At 42.6% G+C, this 20701-nt stretch overlaps 1 long non-coding RNA gene across 3 annotated transcripts in view; it reads left to right on the top strand.

The window, feature by feature from the left end:
• The window catches only part of LOC126636457 (uncharacterized), a 112317-nt gene extending 92840 nt beyond the window's left edge, over positions 1–19477 (top strand). For 2 of the 3 annotated variants that reach the window (XR_007628001.1, XR_007627999.1), the window contains exon 3: positions 14387–19477. This is a non-coding gene — a long non-coding RNA (uncharacterized LOC126636457). The remainder of the gene's footprint in view (positions 1–14386) is intronic. The other variant, XR_007628000.1, reaches the window with a different exon arrangement.
• The last annotated feature ends 1224 nt before the right edge of the window (positions 19478–20701 follow it).

The following is a 20701-nucleotide window of genomic DNA, read 5'->3' as shown; positions in this document are numbered from 1 at the left end:
TGTCTCCACCACGCTGGGGCTCCCTTGGAGCTGTATTGCCAGACATCTGTTAGCTGCTGCTGCCTCTGATCACTCCCCTGCTTGCCACACAGTGAGCAGCTCACACTCCCTCAAGTGACATTCAGTACCTGCTCTCTCTTCCTCTCACCCTGGCTGTCTCCATAGCCACTGTCACCTTTGCATGGGTTTGCACCAGGGTTCCTGCTTCCCCAGCAGGATAGAGCCGGGGGACTGGACCTGGGGCAGGGAGGACAGCGTGAGAAGCCTTTCCCCCTCCTGCTCTGGTTCCAGTGTATCGTCCAGGCTGCTCGTCTGTTTTCCTGACACATTTCTGCTCGCTCCCCACAAAGGCTCATTTTCTCTGGCTGATTTCAGAAGCAGTGGGAGATGTCGATGCTAAGCCAGCGTTGTAAAAGCACACTGAAACCTAGCTTAGACTTGGAGCCTGGCCTAGCCAGATCAGCAGTAAAATTTTCAAAAGGAAGGAGGAAAAAAGCTATTTCCCATCACAGGAGCAGTGGGGTGTTTTCCATGGGAACAGTGATGTTCTGGTTAAGTTCTAAGAACTTTTCTAATTATTAGGCCAAACCAATGAGAAAGCTGATGTCAGCAGGAAGAGCTGATGGGGAGGAATTATAATTGTGTCTGGGGCCATATGAAAGCATTATACCATGTCTTGCTCCAGACTTTGCATGAGTCATTTTCCTCCTGGTCAGGATTTTGTATTGAAGTGCAGACTGGCAGTTGTCTGGATCTTTCCTTGTGCCAAAACTGCTGTGAAGTTGGTTTTGTTTGTTGTTCTTTTTTTTTTCCAGTGCCACTGTGAGAAGTACCATCAATAGAATTTCTTTGCTGTGGAGGGAGCATCAAGCAAGGCATCACACTGTGTGGGGCAGTAATTGCAACACTTGCTGCTGATTTATTGTCAGCAAGTTCTCTTGTGGAAAGAGTGCTTCCTCAGTTCCATCCATAAAACTCCAGTGGTTTCAGGAGGAATTATGGCTGCTTGCCACTTCTGAGTATCTGCCTCGGAGTGCTTAGGTCTTTAATTGTATGTAGATATTCTGTAGAAGCCTGTTTGCTGCAGAGACCTACTTTCAGACACCACAGTGCAGGACTCTTCCCAAATTATACTGTTGTTTCCATCTGTAAAACTGAGATAACAATTTTGCCTCTCGGTTGATTAGAAGGCATTTTTTAAAAGTAGATCCACCAAGTGATCTACCTCTTTCCTCCCCTTTCAGCTCATCCCAGCTCCTCTTGCTGTCACTGGAGAAATACCCATTGTTTTCAGATAGTGCTGGGTTGGACTCCAGGATCCTCTGAAGATACAGCCATCAATTTATTGATGTTGTCAACAGGTGAAATGGGTTCCAAGACTCTGTAAATATAAATTTTGTAAGTAGCAGCCAAGCAAGCAGTTATATCATAGAAAATGGGCCAAGCCTGCAAATGGTACGACAGCTGTGTCAAACACTTCCTACCACAGTCTTCAAATCAGGGGGAAAAAACTCATCAGCCACCTTGTGCTCCAGGTCGTTCACATCCAAGTGATGAGTTAAGCCCCTGCACCAGCATCAGTGCCTCCACTCACAGCTGGGAGGGACTTGCTGAATCCTCATGCAGTCTTTCCTGTGCATAATCTGGAAGGCTTGGTTATGTGTCAAGCCTGCTTAAATGTTCCTGCACTAAAAGACTCAAAGGCTTCTGTCACACCCACAAAGCACTGGCAGAGCTCCCCTTCCTCAAACCTCTCTGAGGCTGCTCTGGGAGAGGCCTGATTTTTTAGCCACTGTGGGTGCAAGTGCGTGCTCAGCCCCGGTGTGAGGTCTCTATTCACACTTGTGCATAGATTTTCCCAGTCTCAGACATGTGGATACTCAGAACTTTTCAGTTTATGCTATTCAAGAATATGTTCTTGCACAGAATGCACTGGCTTTGCATGGGATTTTAAAGCACAATTGCTTCAGCAGCACAAAAATAGATGAATCTACAAAATAGAAAACAGAAAAAATGCCCACTAACAAAATATCTCTGTTTCCCGCCTCTGCTTCCTTACCACCAAGGGCATTACTCAGAATCCTGTAAATTGATCAGTTTTTCTTTGCAGTTCATCTTAGGACTTCTGAACCCTGCAGTCTGTTTCAGCTCTGCCTTTTGCCTGGTACCTCATCTAAACCAGGACATGCCTGCTGCAAAAAAACATTTCCTTCTTCTGTCCCATCTTCTGCTCCAAACCTTGTGTATTTTGCTACAACTTTGTTTCTATATCCCAAAGAGTGATATATTTTGATTTATGCATTTGTTTTTGATACATTTCTGTCCTGCAAACAGCAGTCCTCAGCACAAGAGCTGGAAGAAGTGACTTTTCCTGCTTGATCTTATCTTCGTCCTCCAGATAAGCCTCCTTCCATCAGTCTTCGTTGTTTTCTGGTGCAAATTCGTAAAACTGGAATTAAAATTCATCCTGCTGCAGTATGTAGTGGTTTCCCTCTCGACAGTTTTCCAAGTGAGAGCAGCAAGTGTGAAGGTGTTGAAAAGCAGCCTGCAGTGCTCCATGTCAGCTGTAGCTCTCTTGCAGGAAACGCTGTTGCATCGAGATCAAAACCTGATATTAGCTCAGTGTCCGGGGCAATGCTGCCTGTTCTTTTTGTTCTGCTACAGAACATGCTATTTTCTTGCTTCATTGCTCCATCTTTAGCACACTGGCAGCAGGGATTACCATTATTGTTATTAAGGGAGTGTCTATCATGCTTTTCAGTTTTTCAGTGGAAAATTGGATTCTTGACAAGATTGTTTTGCCTAAAGTTTTGTCTTTGGTGGGAAAATTTCACTTTTTTTTATTAAAAATCATTCAAGGAATAAATTTTTTGCCTGAAACTCTTAGAAAGTATTCCTTCAGTGCAGTGTTGTTAATTTTTATGGGACATGGGGACAGATGTGTTTATATTTTCTGTCTGTTTTTATGGCTCACTGTTACAGCGCTGACTCTTGTGGCTCCTCAGAATACCATTCAAGTGCCAAAGAATGAACAGAGGGCCAGTATCTATTTCACAGTTTTATCAGGATAAATCCATGCTAGCACCACTGAAAGCAAGGCAGTTTCTTTGTATATCTGTCAGTCTACCCACAGGGCTGCTTGACTGGTTGAGCACTGGGGGCAGAGCTCCCTAATGCAGACATGGCTTATATTGGCAGAATAACAGTAATCTTTTGCCAATACATTTCAAACTAGTTTCCCATATTGCATAAACTGTGTCTGGAAGAAAACTTGTTTCTGCTGATATTGCTTTTGTCAGAAGAAGAAAAATATCCAGCCTCTGATCAAGGCAGTGGTTTGACCAGACACATGATGTGCAGGCGAGGACTCAGATGCCGTACCCGCTCCTGCCACTGCAAGGGCCTTCCTGCTCTTGTTGCTCCCTTGTAGTAAAACCAAATAACACCACTTCCCACCCCCTGGATACTTGGGTGAAAACCATAAAGGTGCAGGCAGATTTGGTAGGTAAAGCAAGTCCCCCTCCTAGTCAGTGACTTTCACGTGAAGGGCTGGGTTCATCGCCGTGACCTGCCAGCAGAACATCGCTCTGTCTGCTCCCTGATAAACCACAAAGCCCTGGAGGCTCTCCTGGCACCTCCTGAAGTGCAATCTAAGGTGCATGTCAGCACTGATTAAATGGAAGCTTTATAGAAGGCAGTTTGGACCTTGATTATTTCAGAAGCACCAGCAGTCAGGGAACTGGATCACTTGAGCTGTCAGCTGGGTGATTTAGTGCAAGTCCTAGAGGGAATAATGAAGGTTGTGATAAACTGCAGTGTAAGAAGCCGGTAAATAACTTTTATGGAAGAACTGTATTTGGAAACACTGAATAATGGCAACTAATGTCACAGATCTTATGGAAAGGTTCTTTCCAGAGTTATATATTTAAATGGACATAGAGGGTCTAAACTGGTCTTTGGGAACTCAGTGGAAATCAATAGAATTACTTCAGGATTGATTTAAGAAAAGAAAACAACATCAATAATGTTACATATTTATTGATAATGTGAAACAATTAACTGCCTTGGAGAGGAGGAGTGAATGTGTTTATGTTAATGCTGATTTATTACTTTATTACTTCCATAACACAAAACAAGACTTCCAAACCATAGCATCCATTTGTTTTTTTTTTTTATCTTGACCTATTTATCAGTTCTTTTTATCATGAAGCCCACACAAATGAGAAGAGACATTTATTATGTTCTTTATATTTCAAATGCATAATTCAAATCTGGAAATACTGTTTTCTGGCAGAAATGCACATTTATTTTTAACACTTTCATGTAATTTAATTTTCTATAGGTTATTTTAAGAACTGCGTCTTAATTTCACATTTGGGATTTAATCTCTATTGTTTTTAAATTCAAAAAACTCTCTAAATTAATGTCCATTGGAAAATGTTCTGGTTGTAGATAGAATTAAATCAATAGATTCTTACTAAAAATTATACATGAGATTCCTTTTATGCTTTCATGAGCCAGACTTCTTTGCTACTCTAGCAAAATTTGCAGAGTAAATAACTGAAGTCACTCTGAAATGCTATTTGCTTTCAGAGTCCAATGCCATGGGTGCTGCACACTGGACAGCTGCCTGTATTGACTGTGATTAGAATTTGGCTTGATGACACCTGAGGTGTCCCTACAGATGGAGATAACTTCTCCAAAACCTCCCAGCACAAGTCATAGGGCTTTTTTCTCCACTTCCATGCACTTTGGCACTTCAGGAGCGTAGCCAGCTGACATTTTACTCTGTTGGGGCCTGTACTTAACTGGGTGCACGACTGTGACATGCTGATGGATGATGGAGGACCAGGTGTGTGCTGAACCATCAGACCTGATCCTGTTCCTGTTCCAACTGGTGCCCAAGTCTGCTGTGAGTCCAGAGTGGGCTCCTGGCTGCACAGCAGGCAGCAGGAGCTCTGGAGAATGGAGGAAGTGGCCACGATCACTGCCTGATCTCTGTGCCATTCATTTTGCCCACTGGTTGTGTAAATCCTCTGCAGGTCTTGTTTTGCTGAGTCCTTGTTATTTACTGGTGTGAACTTACCACCAGTCTCAGGTCTTGTTCTGGCTGGCTCACCCACTGACATCCAGCCCCCTGAGCAGCTCTTGGGTGCTCTGGTGTATTCTGTGATGATGCCTTGAGATTTATAAGGTGCTGGGCCCTCACATTTTGTCTCCTTTTGCAGTGTCTGTGGCCAGGTAGGGCACAGTGAGATGTGCTCCCCTGTAAGAAGTGTTGGAGACTCTGGGGACTCCAAGAGCATCATAAGACAAGTACAGTTCAGGACAGGACACACAGAAGTCCTGTTAACTATGATCAGTAAGAGAACATTTGGACAGCGTCTCCCCCTTTGCTCCCCTTTCCTGCAAGTGATTGCAGAGACCCAGCCTACCTACTGGTTCAGAAAAAAAACTAGGTGAAGAAAACAATCATTTCAATGCAAACAAAGGCAGGGAGTCATTCCTGGGAGGGATGGACTCTTTTAAATAGTTTGTTAAGTGCCACAATTCAAAGAATGAATCAAACAGCAAATAGTGAGACCTTATGGAGAGATGGTTCTTGGTGGAGCCCATTCCAGTGGCACACCCAGTATTATCTTGCCTCAGAAGTGGGGAGTTGGGAACAATCACCGTCCCTTAAGTCAAAGGGAGTTTTCTTTTAGTTACTACAAACTTTTTAGCCAGACCTCTCAGATGTTAAATATTAATCATTTTGCCACCACAGAGGTAATGTGGGGTGAGAGTTGTTTTTTCTAGGTTGCAAAGAATCTGCAATAAATGTTGAAACGCCTTCACTGTTCTCCCTGCAAAGAACTTTTAAGAAAAGAATTATTAGAAAAGTGTCAGAAAACGTGAAGAGCAGCAGGGAGCCGCTCTGGCTTGTAAAGTGGCATAAGGAGAATCTGAGGGATGGCAAGAGGGTGGAAAAAACAGTGCAATGCTTGTTCTCTGCCTTTTGAAATTCTGGACGGCAGCTGAAATTTGGGAACATGATGGTCAGCTCTGTGACCCCTCACTATGGCTCTGTGGGTTTGACTTTCAAGTCCTGGTCAGATTCTGACTGGGTGTGGTCAGTTACTAAAACTACAGTAATGATAAAAATGTTCTTCTCTGCAAATAGACAGTATCACCAGATGACAGACTTTGTGAACTTTTGTTTAGGATCTATCAGGGATTCTTTTATGATTTGTTTTTTCTTTTGCTGTTTTCCCCTCAGAAAAATCCTAATTTTTCAAAATTGAGATGATTCATAAACCAGGATCCTTTTCTAACTCCTTTATCTCAGCTAAAGAATGGAACTGCTTATTCAGAATGTGTATGACAGTATATTCTGACATTTTTAACCTAAAATCTTAATATTTTTATTTCAATTGAAGTCACTTTCTACTTTGAAGTTTCAAGGCATTTGAGATCAGAAAATTTAGATTAAAAAATTAAAATAGAAACAAAATGTTTAAAAATTACAACAGAACACCCTGAGTGACCTAAGCTGAACATTTTGTTCAGCTTTCAGTTTGCAAAATTCCCATGTTTTCCTGATTTGACTGCACCACAGGAGCAAAGCATTGACAAAGCAGGATTCTTTTGACTAGTGCAGAGGTTCCTCCTGCCCTGCAACAAGCACGTAAAATTGTGACGTGGCAACATCACTCCTGAGCAATAGGACTTTGGGCGGGGTCCATGTTGTATTCTGACGTTTCCAGCAATTTTGTGAGGTAGTGAGTTTTCCCTGTTTCTCTATTCCTGCCTTCCTTGAACTACAGGAAATAACTTATTTGGATGAAATTAGCAAAAGGCTTTTCGTAAGTGCATGAATGGATTCAGGTAGCAGCACATGTAAGGTATATAAGAATAGAAGAGAATAAGAACAGATCAGAAAATTAACAATTGCAGTCCTGTCATTCATTCCTTCTGTTTAGTTGTTCCTTTCTAGAAACTGGCTGTTTCTGGTCTCCCCTGCTCTTTCTGTAAGGCTGCACCTGTGTGTTGAGCCAGCCCCACCCCTGAGCAGCCACGGGTTCCTGAGATCCCATCTCACCACTGAGCCAGGGCTCTGCCCCTCAAGGGGCGAGGCACCAGGTTTTGCTTGTGCCTGGGTACGACGCTGCAAAGTGTGAGTGCATTGCCCTGGCAGAAAGCAGCGCTGCTCAAACCAGCGTGGGTGTAAGTGCCAGCCCCAGAAAACCTGCACACAGGTGAAGTAATGCAGTTATCCACTGCTCTGGGTTATACTGTCATTCTGTATCAAGACAAATTAGTGTACTCGGAAGCAATCAGAAGTAATTACTCTTTAAGAAACAATAGGCATCACTCTGTGGCTTCTATCTGACAGCTAAAGAACTTGGCTTCCTGTGAAAAACCCATACAGCTTAATCTTCTTGTGTCAGATCATATTTCCCTGTCTTCTCTTGGTAAATGTTTACATTGCTGCAGTAAAAGGGGCACTGCATGATCTCAGCTAACAGGGGACTGTGTGTTTAGAGACAGTAATGGGATCCTGCATCTTTCACCATCGCTCTCGAGATGAGCACAAAGGTTTGCAGGGACAAAATAGCACCTCTGCAGGGGTTTGAGTGGTGCCATTCTCAGGAGTAAATTCTAGTTCCATGAAGTCAGTTCCTACTGTGAGATGAGCTGATTCTGTGGTACAACAATGATAGGGAATCAAATGATAGGAAGTGAGCACGGACACCTGGCTGTTCCTCAGCTCTTCAGGTGAGATGCTCAGTGACATTCCGACTGATTCATTTTAGGAGTGTAAATATATGCACTCTGATTTTGCCACCCCTACTGCTGCATTTCCACCACCACTTGTCATTTTTAGGTGTTTCCTTACAGACTGAACCCTTCTTAAAGGCTCCGGTGGTATCTCTGAAATCTTACAGAAATCCAAAGTCAGTGTGTGCCTCAGTCAGTGACTGGGATTTACATTCTCCAAGAGGAACTGCAGGATTTGTCTCAGTGAAGGTGAAGTCAAGGAGTGGCAGACTGAGATCCTGGAGAGTTCCATATTTATAAGGGTTATGAAGAGTGACTCTTTCTTAGGTAGTAAAGAAGGGAGAGTCTAAATTTCAGATCCCGACAAATGTTGTCATCACTTCTGTTGCCCTTAGAGGGTTGTTTCAACCTTTTGCAACTTATCTTTGTGGTAGCTTGTGGGAAAGGAAGAATAAGTAACAGTAAAGTGATCTTGTGGTTAACTCAGTTAAGCAGTGGATGGAAAATCTGGATTCAGTTCCTGGCTTTGTTTTGGATGTCCTGCGTAATTGAATACACAGTGTCCATTCATCTCGGTTCTCCTTCCATCAGATAAAACTAAGAACATTTCCATATCATCGGAAGGTGATTTTTGAGGAGATATTCACTAGTGATAAATTAAAATATTACATGTTATTGGGTGCTTGGAGGTAAAATAGAGATAGACCAGTTAAATACTATATTGTAATTGGGTTTTACCCTATCTATGAGAATTAATGAGACAACACTTCTAGGGATGGACAGTCTCTTTCTTAAGACCAAACTTTAGTTGACCTTCATTAGTCTTTTACAAAATACTACAACTCTCAGTAGACTTTCTCATGCTTGTTTTCTTCATCAGGAGCACTGGAACAGGTCACTGAAAGTGGTTGTGAAATTTCCGTCTTGGTATATTTTTAAGATGCTGTCAGGCCAAGCCATGGTTGACCCAATCTGGTGTTGGCAGTAGTTCTGCTTTGAGTGGGAGGTTGGAGTGGGGATCTCCAGAGGTCTCCTCCAACCAGCATTTCAGTTTCCAGTTAGCTTTGTCCTACATGGAAATATCAAAGTTATTTTAGGAAATATCTGTATCTTTGTGCAGTGGAAGCAAAGAAGATAAGTGTTTATTATCCTTTATTGATAGAATTGAGTAAGTATTCTACCAAAGGCAAACTCCTGAATAGCTCTGCTTTCTGGATCTCTCAAAGCAAGATTAAGAACAGATATTAGATTAGATATGTTATCCATTTTTTAAATTAATTTTGATATTATATCCATTGGTTATGTGTCTTACATAATAATTTATTTGATAACACCATACTGGTATCACTTCTGTATAATAATGCTAAAGCAAAAAAAATTGTCAAGCATTAACTCTACAAACATATTGCAAACTACAGCTTAAGTATGTCAGTGTCTTATGAGGATACTTGAGGCTGAAATATCTTCCCTACCTACAGACTTTTCAAACTAATACATATATGCTCTACAGAGTTAACAGCTGTTGCTATTCCACTAATGGGAAGTATTTTCTCTCTCATGTTCAAAATAAATCATTATTCACTTCTTTCTGTCTTATGTTCAAGGTCCAAATAGTCCCATCTCTGTAATAGAAACCAGCAGAACTTAATGACTTCTCTCAAAACTCAGTGACTTGTGTGTACACTCCTCTAGCTATTAATGCTAAAAGCTCTCACATAAAGAACTGTAGTGTAGTAACAACATGAGCTTCTCATTTTATGTTTTTATGTTTACTACTTATTACTATTTCACGTATATTAAATATAAAAAGAGTGTGCATGCACATTTACAAGGATGCACAATGCAATGAATTCTGCATCGTTCTATTAATGGGCTTTTGAATCCTGGTTTTGTTTGTGGAGGAAAATTGTTGCATTTGCATCTGTCATTTGGTCCTGATGCGTATGTGAAGAAGGTATGAACGACACGTGCCAGGAATTAGAGAAATGAAAGATACAGAAAGTCAAGGCGCTGAGTGGATGTTTGTCTTGACTTGCTCCTGTCCCCTTACAGCTGCTATCTTACATCCATATTGAATGGTCTCCATCTCCTACAGCCAACTAGCATTGAGAGACTGGGGAGGACATTATTTGTCTAAAAGGCAGAAGACCAAGTGGATGGTACCAAATCAGAGGGTTCTGTTCTTCTATTTTGGGGTTTGTGGTTGATTTTTTTCGTTTCCTTTTTTTTTTGGTTTTGGTTTTGGGGTTTTTTTGTGGTTTTGTTTTTGTTTGGTTTTAATTTGGGTTTTTTTTTATGTGTGGTTTTGTTTGGGGTTTTGTTGTTTTTGTTTTGGGGGAGTTTTTGGGGGGTTTGTTTGTGTTTTTTTTAAGGTGAATTCAATATACTGATCCTAGTTCGAAGATGTAAACAGCGGTGAAGGGTGCTGTGCCTGCCAGAGCTGCCTGGAATGATATCTGAACAAAGACACCACATTACTCTTTCTCTTCCTTAGGGGTCCTCGCACTGTGCTTTTTTTGTTGCCATTATATCCAAGGAGTGTGGATACAGCGACGTAGCTACAGCTGTCTCGTGTCACTCGCTGTCTTGTTCCCTGCCTGGGCAGGAGCAGAGCAGCGTGTTTCAGTGGGGAATGTCTGTCTAAATCTGTACTCTGCTCGGTGTTTACACTGGAAAAGGAAAGATCAAAGCATGTGCTTAGAGCTAAAAATGGAGTCTGTGCAATTAGGGACCTCATCTCATTCCCAGTCACATGTGTATGTACATGTACTTACATACGTACTGCTGCCCCTCATCCCCGCCGGATCCCGGGGCAGGAGAAGGCTCTCTGAGCCGAGCTGTTCCTTGCCGTGGCCATCAGAGGTCAGGGCAGCCTTTGAAGGGAAGTGGCTTAACCTTATCTGAGACTAATATGTTGTCTGCAGTGAGAAGAGACCTAAGATGGGATGATGAGAGTGGCTCTGTTGAGTCAGAACAACTCCCTGGTGTCCTGTCTCAGATTGCAGTGATGGAAGGGTAGGAAAAGAGCATAAAGGGGGGTACTGAGACAAGAGTCCTTTTTTTGGTATATCTTTCCATCTTCTGGTGCTCTTGTATGGAGGCATTTCCTGAGCTCCAGGCTGTATCCAAACTACTCTATGTAGTGGCCTTTAGTGTATTCTGATTAATTTACCTGGTTTTTTTGAGCCCACTTATTCCTTTGGACTCTACATCAGTGACCCCCACATTCAACTACCAACTATGTAAAATGTGTTTCCTCTTTATTATGAGAAGCAAAGAGTAATATGTTTCTCATAATAGAGAAGCAAAGAGTAATCACTCCCTGTTTGCTTTCTCCATCCCGCTCCGTGCTAACTACCTCAATCACATCCAAGTTCAGCTGTTGTTTGATAAGCAAATGAGTCCTTGCTATGAAGTCTCTTCAGTTAGAGAAGCCCTTTGGTACCTCTCATGTTCTTGCTGCTTCTCTTTGCTCTAATGAACCTTTTTGAGACTGCACAAACAGAATTGCATGCAGTGCTCAAGACATGGGCACACCAGGGATTGACAAAATTGCAGAATAATGTTTTCCATTTTGTTGTCTCTTCCTTTCCCATTTGTCCTTAGCATTGTGCGAGTTATCAAGTTGCTCTGTTGTTAGAAAAGCCTACAGGGAGAGCCTTGCAAGGTCCTCCTGGAGGAAGGATGCGGATAACAGGACATGATTTATCTGTTTAATTTATGTTGGACTGTTTGATTTTGCAAAATTAACTTCCTCCCTGAAGAAAGATGTCAGATGAAATTTCCAGCTGAAAGGTGCAAGGGGAGAGTGAGGGATTAGTGTTCAGAGCAGTGCAAAGCTGCGTGCTTTGATCCTTCTGCACACTTGTTGCTCTGCTCCACTGGATGTCTTGCCTACAGGACACAGTTTGGGGGCAGGACTGGGGAGACTGCCTTATCCAGAAACTGCCAACCAGATTGTTTTCCTTGGATCAGGCCCTATCGCAGCAGTTATGTCCTTGGCTTTTCACATGCAAAAGAAGCACTTTATTAAAAGAAACAAGATACTTCCCAGAGTCTGACAGCTTGCATTTTAACTATCACCCCTAACAAGGGACCTTAAAACTGACCCCAAAACTTAATTTAACCATTACAATTCCATTAGTCTAATTTGTCATGAAACGTCTTTAACTAATTACCTGCATTTGTAAGTTAGTCCATATGCCATGAGATAAGAAGTCAAGCATAGTCATAGGTCACTGCTCTGAGCTGCCATCACATAACACAGACCCTAGATGAAAGGGAATTCAGAGTTGATAGGAGGAATCCAAATGACAGCTACTCAGCCAGTACAAGGCAGCCATGGCTGTAATGTAAAAACTGGACCATTGTCTTAGAAGTGGTGTTTTGGAAAAGATGGGGCATGCCCTCATTAGCAGAATAAGGTCTAGGCAGACAGCATTCCTCATAAGCACTTGTCTTAAAGGTGGTAATTTGATAAATACAGGTCCCCACTAAAACCATTTGCTAAATTTGGCAGACACAGTATCAAACATTATGACTCGATTTAGAACTGTCCCTTTTCAAAGAGACCTGATTATGTCCTGAATGTTACTTTAAAAAGCTCATTTGGGAACTTTTGCTGGTTTCCTCAAATAACAAATGTTGAAACAGAGGAAAAGACCAATTAGGAGTCTGATTAAAGGTTGCTCAAGCCTTTCACTAAGTAGTTAGGATTCGGCTCCCTATTACTTGTTGGAAATCTGCCCATGAATTTATAGTGGGAGCTACAACATGCTGTGTGCCACAAACACCTCTCTCCCTTAGATTTAGGCAACTGTAAACTTCCCCTCATTTCTCTTGTACCAGTGCTTGTGACATTCCCCTGGAGACTAGATGAGGAGAAGGATATGGGACGTGATTAATGCAGGATGAAGCATTCAGAAAATTTCCTCATTCTTTTTTCTGTTTCCTTCCTCACTGAGCGGAGGTGCAGAGGGAGGTCGAGGAGAGCGATTCCCCCCCATCAATACACAGAGTGTCATCATCACACTTTTGGCTGCTGGTGCTGGCTGTGAGGGGTAATTAAATACCTGCCTCCACCCCAGCTCCCTGTCCCTTCGCTGATCCTTACAGACAGCAAATACCATTGAATTCTTCACTTCCATCACTCATTTGATCAATACAAAGGGCCGGACACGACACAGCTATACTGGTCAGGCCAGCCCTACCTTTGTATTCCCTAAGTACAGACTCTGTCCAAGCCATAAATCACAGCTACTCTAAATTATAGAGGCTGCCAACACATCAGAGGCCTGGAGTGGGAGCTCCCTGTGATCACAGGAGGGAGGGGAGGATAAGGAAGGCCATACTCAGGAGCTTTATTCAGACAGCAAGGAAGAGAGTGCCTGGGAGCCTCTGTGCTCCTCTTGCAGGCACAAGGCTGCCGCAGCGGCTCAGCAGTGTTGTGGGGTTACCTGCTGTCCTCAGGAAAAATCGAAATCCTCTTTCTACAGGCCATAAGGCAGTCACTGAGATTAGGAGGAAACTTCCTTCGCTGGTGTGTTACTGCAGGCTTTATACCTGCAGATACCCTTTTTTGGCATCCCTGAAGTGAGAGGACTGACTCATTGATTTGCATCTTCCCCTTAACATCCCAGCGCTGGGAGTGCTCAGTCCTCGGTGAGGGGGAGGAATGGCATCGCCCTGCTGTCCCCAGCTGCTGCCACACAGCAGCAACAGCCCTGTGCTGTCACATGGCTCGGTGGTGTGAACACCATGGCACTCCTTTCTTTCCTGTGTGGAAGTTTACTGGTAATTTTCCACCAATATTCCTCTAAATCTTTAAAGATAAATGAATCTTCAGATCTCCAAATCTTTAGCCTGTCTGAAACGGGCATGAAGTATCTACCAGTCTGCAATGAAAAATCACAGACAATCCATCCTTTCGATCTCTTGCTTTTATCCTAAGCTGATAAGGGAGGCCCTCCTGTGCTTGTCAGCTTTGCATTCTTGGTGTGTGCAGCATAGCTGAGTATTGCAGATTAAAGGTGAAGAGTTGAACAGGGAAAAAATGCAGGAGCAAAGCAGCTGTTTAATGAGATAGAGGGGCTTTCCTCTTGAAAACTGCTTATCCATATCCTGTCTCTTGGTAATTGCAGGGTATTTTCTTTAAGGGCATGCTAGCACTGTTTTCCCAATTTAATATATCTTACCCGTTTGCAGGATCATCTTTTAACTTTGGTAGGTGAAATCATTCTTTATGAAATTGTAACTGCCCCACAGCATATTCTTTTTAAGCTGCTTAGTTTTGTCCTGCACATCTTTTGTCTTATAGTTAGAACAAAGTTCAGGTATGCTCAGGACTTAAGGCTCAGACAGTCTCAGTCTGTACCTAAGTTTGAGCCCTTGCAGTTCCAGGTTTGGAAACTCCTTTCCACCCAAGCCTGTCTCAGTCTGTAACAGAACTTCTAAAGTTACTAATCCAGATATTGTTGAACTGACCTTCAGTGGAAGGATGTGCTATGCTGACAATTAGAACCAAACCTTGGTGGCTGTTTTAGCCTGCTCATGTCACTGTCTGTCTTTCTGCTAGAGGTATTTTCATTTTTGAAAACTCCTCCCTGTACCTTGCTCTGTTTTTCAGGTACACCCTCCACCTCCTGATGCCCTTAAGAGTCTCAGGTGGGACAGCTTCACCACTCATCCCTGTGCCTCCATCAGTGCTCTCATTTGCTGGGATTCATCTCCAGAAAGAGACCTAAAAATCCACCATTACAAAGTCTGCATAAGCTTATGGGGGCCAGAACAGCTAATAAAGATCACTGGAAAATGGCTGATGCATGTGTGCTGCCACTGTGCCTACCACTGTCTCTGCTGGCCTTTGAGAGGTGCTGGGAGAGCACAACAGCTGCTGGTGGAGAAAAGCAAGAGAAGAGAAAGGATGCATCTGCCAGGAAGAGATGCAGTCATGACTCTGGCTTGGTGTGATAAACAACATGTGCTGCTCAAAGATCTGGCTGTGACAGGCCATATTCCCCCAATCTCTCTCCAACTTGAAGATCCTTCTGCTGTGGTTGATGTGAACAACTCTCATTTTTTTTATCACCTCCGTGCAATTGTGGTCTACTGGATTGCAAATGTGGTTAGAAACAGGAACATTTCAGGGTTGGAAAGAGTGATCTAGGATTTTTAAGATACCAGAAGTTCCTGATCTCTTTTGTATAGATAATGTCAATGTTTATATATGTATAAGTGATAACAGGGAGGTTGGAGAAACAGTGGGATTCTGAGTTGGGATAGAAGGGGTTTGCTGTGAGGTGGGGGCTTCTGAAATGGCAGAGACTTGCGGTCATAGTCTGGAGAAGATGGATGCCCTGACTTGAAGAGTATTGCCACCATCTGGAGCAGGAAATCATACTGGGTTTGAGATGTGGAACAGAAGAGAGAGAAAATCTGCCTCACAAGGGACTGAATTTATTTTAGGGACTTGAAGGACTGAAGCAACTTATTTCACATGACTGTCCCTCCCCCATCCCGTGCTCATGACTGCATGTAACAGTCATTTTTGCTGATGGAAATGTAGCTGCTCTATTTTCTGTCCCACTGTCATCTCCTTGTCTTTTTTCTTGTCCATGTAGTACCATATACCCTATGGCATCATATAATTAAAATAGGTGATTATGCAGATGCAAATGGATCCCTAAGGAAACTTAGCACATGGACATAACACCACAGGCAAATTTTAACTAATTATGAAGCTATAAAGAAGTTTTGTCTTTTTAAAATTAAAAACATTTTACCTTTTTTCCCCTTCTTTTTAATGCTAAGAGCTTAACATTTTCCTCTGCAGGTAAACTCTAAAATGGAAGAGAAGGATTCATGTGTAACACAGAGTACCTTATAGAAGTGAAGGCTGAAGCTTTTTGGGTTTAGAAACCTCTGGAAAGCACAAAATCTTTCCTCCCATTTGCAACACCCCTCTCCCTGCACGCAGAGTGCAACCCCTGGTGTCGGTCTCTTCTCCCAGGAGCCAGCAGTAGGACAAGAGGGCATGGTCTTAAACTGTGCCAGAGGAAGTTTAGGTTGGATATTAGGACGAATTTTTTTACAGAGAGAGTGATCAGGCATTGGAATAGGCTGCCCAGGGAGGTGGTGGATTCACCGTCCCTGAAGGTTTTTAAGATGAGACTGGATGTGGCACTGAGTGCCATGGTCTGGTAACCACAGTACAGTGTTTGATCAAGGGTTAGATATGACAATCTTGGAGGTCTTTTCCAACCTGGATGATTCTATGATTCTATGATTTGGCTTCCAGATCTGTGTTTCCCACCCTCCTTTTTATAAGCTGTGAATTTTCTGTCTTTCGAAGCACAGATTTTACTTCCTTCCCATGCCTCCAGGGAAGTTTTTGTCCTGTGAGTGCCCTGGGTTTTTAAATAACATGGAAACTCCTTGTTTTATTGTTTCTGTTCATGAACTGGAGGTTCATGAACAGATTCCTGTTCCTCTGTGGCCTCTGCTAATGCAGAGTGCATCCCAGATGGGATGGTTTTCTCTGCAGTTCCAGTGAGACATGGCTGTGTGTGCAGGGACCTCAGCCTTCTCACTAGCACTTTTGCTTGTAATGCAGTAGAGAAGAGGTACCACTTTTTTCCCCCCTCTCCATCATCAGCCTGATTTTATTATAATCACATAATGCCAACACTGTTCATGTTTCCTTGTCCCAAGACTTGCTGGATCCATTCAAACACCGTGTTAATCCCTCTCTATTCTCAGTAGGACCTTTATGACAGTATTGCCTTTCCAAGCCACAGCTGATCTTGCAAGCCTTCACACCAGCTAATCCAACCTCTTTTGGCTTCTTTCCCAAAGGTGTATAGTTCTAAGGGAAACACTCAGCTAGGATATTTTCACCCTGTATCAGTGGATCCAGAATTTCTTCTTTTCTTATCTACAGGGCTGTTCATTCCTCTCCATTGCTAGCAGCAATGAGAGATAGATACTATTTCCAGGATATAATATTTGTAAGGGAAATAAAAAGGAAATAAGGAACCTTAACCAAAGCTGCCTGCATTTTCTATCTGTACGCATAAGTCAGGTAGAGCTGCCCTGACATCTGTGCTGCTGATTAAGGAATAGCATGTTATGTAAAAAGCAGTACATAGACCTCTCTGGGAGTGATCTTGCAGTGAAGCAGGAGGTACCACACGTGTGGAAGGATCAAGGCCACTGGTGCCTGAAGCAGAGACTGTATGGACAGCATCTCCGACAGCATTCCTTAGAGCAGCTTCAAGAACTCTGGCAGATCATTGCAGAACTTTTCTCCTTTATTATGTGCTGAAAAGCAACTGGTTTCTACACTTGATTAGACACTAATCAAGGTCACCCCTTCATAGTTGAATGCTCTGCACTCCCTGTGCTGTTGGCAGGAGGGCTTGCTCTGCTCTTGTGCTCTGTTCCTGTTAAGGAAAAAAAAACCCAAAATAAAATAAAAGAAGAAATCCTTTAGCCAACCATCTGTTGGAGCACAGGCCATAGACACAATGCAGATACAAATGTCTGGATGGATTTTGCAGGTGTGCCCTGTGACCCATCTTTCTGTGGAGAAATTCACTGGGAAAATAGATTGCACTAGACTGTTCCTGCAACTGCAGTTAATCGTGCCTTTTCTGTATTACAGCTACAGGATTAACACAAACATTGCTTCTATTTTCAGGCTTATCAAAGGCAGCAGCACATCTCTCTAATCTCCTATTTCCCTGCTCTCTTTAAAGTGTTTAAATGAATGGAGCACTGATGAGCAAGGATGTGGTGCCAGCAGGGATGGTGTCATTTAATGCCTCGCTATTTATGCTATTTAATGCCTGTGTGGCTTTATGTGTCCTGGGTGACTTGCTAACCATCTGGAACCCTCCACCCTGTCACAGGACAGACGGAGGTGTAGACAGCACCTTCATTTGTCTCCAGTTCAGAGAGTGACCAGCAGCAATAAAACAGTACAGTTCTGATGTGCCTGCTCCTACACAGCCTGCACCTGCTGTCACTGAAGGATGAAGCTTGGAGGCCATGGACTGGTGACCCTTGATACCAGGCAGTTTGGATCTCAATGAGCTGTGGGCACTTACCTACATTTCTGTTGAACTGCTTGGCACACACAACCTGGATTTTTCTTCCAGCTGTAAAAAGCATAATGATATCTGATCGGCCCCAGCACCTGTTTGTGCACAGTTAACTTGTCAAAAGGTTTCAGACAAGCTGGAATCAGCAGAATTGTGTATGTCATATCAGCTCCTTGTCCTAAGAGTCCTGCAGCTGGATTTACAGTATCATTGAATCACACCCTGAATTTTTAGCTGTATTGCTTTCACAAATCACAAATACTTGGGTTGTGTCCTCCAATCTGCTCGGAAGTGGGCTGAGATCCACCCTGCAGCTTTCACACCACTGTCAGCTGGCATTAACTTTCAGTCATTTTTTCCTTTGAGGCCAGATTGAAATCAGTGACCTAGAAGTAAAATATTCTGTATTTTATTAGCAAGCAGTCCCTGGAGTTGTGCAGTCTAAATTGGGGTGTTTTCTCAGTGAGCTCTTTTGTATATCTTCTGTGGCAATTGTGCTGTAATTACCACAATCCTCTTTTTGGGTAGCAGAATTTATTAATCACCTTCCACTTTCTGCTATGTATATCTGCTCAGATCACAGTGAAATAAAGTCTTTCTTTAGTGTGTGGGTTATGATAACCTACTGTAAACCATTAGTTTTCTGTGATGACGTACTCAGATGGATTCACTGATATTCCTGCAAACTGGAATCTGTGTTGGACACTGCCTGTTAGCAATACAGCTGTGGGATCTGACACTGAAAATGCTCACATCGGCAAGAATATTTGCAGAAGTAAGGACTAGGCATGTGTAGAAGCATTTTCACAATCAGCCTTCATGTTTTTGGGATCCCTTGTGGACAGTGCTGACAGTCTGCTGGGAGGTGCTGCCTGCCCTTGGCAGTGCCATTGCTGAAGGTTCATTTTATTCAGCATTTTAAGGAAGTGCCCAGCTCACATTGTAACTTTACTGCAGTCTGTTAATATGAATAAGTTTTATCTCCACTTTTTTTTTTTATGTGTTCAGATTCAAGGTCAGATCCAGTTGGTCACTCTGTGGCAGTATCTAATGAATTGCCAGCATCCCAGAACGTACACAATTTGAGATTAGAAGCAACTCCACCTTATTACCATGATAGTCAATTGCAAGTGGAAGTGCAGTGGATGAAAGGGCAAGGTAATGTAACATGTGAGTGGAATAGCACTCAATCTGTGTATTACGAAATTGTCATTCTGTGCCACTGTTCAGCATAAATGGACTAATCTTCAGTTTGAAAATGAGGAGAGCTTGACTGTTAAAGAATAGGTCATTTGGCTTCTGGCAGCAGCAGAAGATGCTGTAATATTAGCTGTAAGAACTTGTGCATTCTTGGTAAGGAGATAAAAATGATTAAATTGCACTGCTTGCTTCTCTATCTTCTAAAGTAATTCATATTTGGACCCGGATTCATCTAAGCATTTGCATAATTCCTCAGGCCATTCCTATTCAGCCATGCATTTCAGCTTGTGCTTAAGCTTAAGCAAGTGCTGAAGTTCTTTTCATTTCCTGGGGCTTCAGCCTTGCAGAACAAGGTCTGGTCCATTGCTTTATAATGTTTCAGTGGCTTCTGAGGGAAATTTGCTGTATTTGTTGTAATAGGGCTGAATACTCTTTAATGACTCAGAAAGGTTAAGGGTGAAGATTTTGGGGCCCTGGAGAGGATAATTTTTAATAGAGTCCTCTGTTGGAAATCCAAGAGCCAGAACTGGGGTCGTGTCTCCAAAGAGTTTCATGGACTCTGCAAAGCTGGCAGTCACACTGACTGCCTCCCTTCCGCTGGGTTCTTCCTGAAAAGGAATGAGCAGAGCCAAGAGGAAGGTTTTGTTGGGCTCTTTGGGACCTGGAGCTCTTCAGGACAAATTCTGTTCCAAATTTTGCTTTATTATTCCAGGGTAACTTCTTAACTTCAGTAGGATTGTGCCAAGTGGTAGCCATTGCTGATGTAAATTGCAGTTTTAAAAAATCTTTGAAAAATTGCAGTATTACCATATGTATTTCTATGCAAACTTGTGAGGGAGGGTTGGAGAAGCAGCTTGATGTGCTATATTTTCTTTTATTTTCTGGGGATTAAGAGTGCAAAACATTTTGCTTGCCACTGTCACACTCTTGTGTGTCAGTTCAGTTTAGCAACAGAACATGTCAGCCAACTGAGTTCCTGCTTCATGCAGACATGTGTGGGAACTGGAAATTTGACCCAATCTAAAATGAAATGTTTGGTTATGGCTTTTTATAGAAAATACAATGCAACAATTAACTTTTTTTTTTTCCCCCTTTGGAAAAAATAATTTTCAAACATTTGGTAGGAAACCCTTTACAGAACAGATTTATGGCCTGAAGTCTTGTTCACAGTGAAACTGGTGGGAATTTTGCTGTTGACTTTCATGTAGCCATTTTACTGAGGTTTCCTTTGCAGCAGGAGGGATTGTGTGACTCTTTATCTGGAGGTATTAATGTAACTTCAAAGCTTCTTGCCCCACTTCAGAAATAAAAAGTGTTCTTATATGTCCCATCCATTTGCAGGAGGTCTTGCTTCATTGAGGGTAACAAGATTTTTGTCTCTGTCCCAGAGAACCACAAGGAACTCAATCTATATTTGTTAAAATGGAACAGTAACAGGTTCTTCTAACACACCAGTAGCAGGAGAAAGGGAAAATATCCAGGTTAGTGCTCTGCTTTGCTGGGCTGTCTTCAGAGGAAAATGTTTGTTCTGTGGAGGAGAATCATTGCAGGTTCCAGATGTAGGTGTTTACAGTGGGATTAGACTCCTGGTTTAATGTAGTGCTGTGCATCATGCCATCTCTGTTTGCCTGCTCCCAGCA

This window comes from Myiozetetes cayanensis, unplaced genomic scaffold (genome assembly GCF_022539395.1).
Source record: "Myiozetetes cayanensis isolate MyiCay16 unplaced genomic scaffold, myiCay2020 scf13, whole genome shotgun sequence".
In the NCBI taxonomy this organism is placed as follows: domain Eukaryota; kingdom Metazoa; phylum Chordata; class Aves; order Passeriformes; family Tyrannidae; genus Myiozetetes; species Myiozetetes cayanensis.
Note: the sequence above shows the minus strand (reverse complement) of the source record. Positions and strands in the feature narration are given on the sequence as shown.